The 1,282-nt window shown below is 37.0% G+C and overlaps 1 non-coding gene across 1 annotated transcript; it reads right to left on the bottom strand.

Moving 5' to 3' along the window:
- Nucleotides 1-697: 697 nt before the first annotated feature.
- Nucleotides 698-804, bottom strand: LOC125394121 (U6 spliceosomal RNA). Its single transcript, XR_007230107.3, has one exon. It is a non-coding gene; the product is annotated as a U6 spliceosomal RNA (small nuclear RNA).
- Between the last annotated feature and the right edge of the window lie 478 nt (nt 805-1,282).

Raw genomic sequence — 1,282 nt, 5'->3', positions numbered from 1 at the left:
GTTTCTGTCTGGTTGACCTGTCCATTAGTGAGAAAGGAGTGTTGAAATTTCCCACTATTAGAGTGTGGGGTTTGATGTATGCTGTGAGTTCTAGTAATGTTTCTTTTACATAAGTGGGTGCTTTTATATTAGGTGCGTAGATATTCAGGATAGAGACTTCCTCCTGATGAATTGTTCCTGTTATGAGTATAAAGTGTCCATCTCCATCTCTTCTGATTGATTTTAGTTTGAAAGCAATTTTGTTAGATGTTAGTAATAGTCACACCTGCTTGTTTCTTTGGTCCATTTGAAAAACCTTTTCCCAATCCTTTACTCTATGGTAGTGTCTGTCTTTAAGTTTGAGGTGTGTTTCTTGTAAACAGCAGAATGTTGGATCCTGATTTCATATCCATTCTCTTAACCTGTGCCTTTTTATAGGTGAATTGAGTTCATTGATATTAAGTGATATTAATGACCAGTGGTTGTTTACTCCAGTTATTTTTTCTGGTGGTTGAGTTTGTGTGTTTCCCTTCTTTGAGTTTTGCTGGTGGAGGGTTGTCAGATGCTTGTGGGTGTTGTTGGTTTCCTTAGTTTGTGATTTTCCTTCTAGGATTTTCTGTAAGGCTGGGTTTGTGGCAACGTAGTGTTTAAATTTGTTTTTGTCCTGGAATATCTTGTTTTCTCCATCGATGGTGAATACAAGCTTTGCTGGATATAGAAAAATATGGAATGTTTCACGAATTTGAGTGTTATCCTTACACAGGGGCCATACTAATCTTCTTTGTATCGTTCCAATTTTATTATATGTACTGCCAAAGTGAGTACTCTACCACATTTTTTTATTGGTCTATTTGTTCTTTTGATGTCTAGCTTCTTGAGTTCTTTGTATGTTTTTGAGATCAGTCCTCAGTCAGATGTGGGGTTGGTGAAGATGCTTTCCCATTCTGGAGGCTGCCATTTTATCTTGTTGACAGTGTCCTTTGCTTTTCATAAGAATCTCAGTTTCAGAAGGTGCCCTTTTTTAATTGTTGCTCCCGGTGTCTGTGTTACTGGAGTTATATTTAGGAAATGTGCCAATGCATTCAAGGCTACTTTTCCCTTTCTCTTCTATGATGTTCAGTGTGGTTGGGTTTATGTCGATGTCTTTGATCCATTTTTACTTGAGTTTTGTGCATGGTGATAGATATGGATCTATTTGCATTCTTCTACATGTTGGTATCCAGTTATGCCTGCACCGTTTGTTAAAGATGCTTTCCTTTTTCAATTATATAATTTTAGCTTCTTTGTCAAAAATCAGGTGTTC

This window comes from Myodes glareolus, chromosome 15 (genome assembly GCF_982192425.1).
Source record: "Myodes glareolus chromosome 15, mMyoGla1.1, whole genome shotgun sequence".
In the NCBI taxonomy this organism is placed as follows: domain Eukaryota; kingdom Metazoa; phylum Chordata; class Mammalia; order Rodentia; family Cricetidae; genus Myodes; species Myodes glareolus.
Note: the sequence above shows the minus strand (reverse complement) of the source record. Positions and strands in the feature narration are given on the sequence as shown.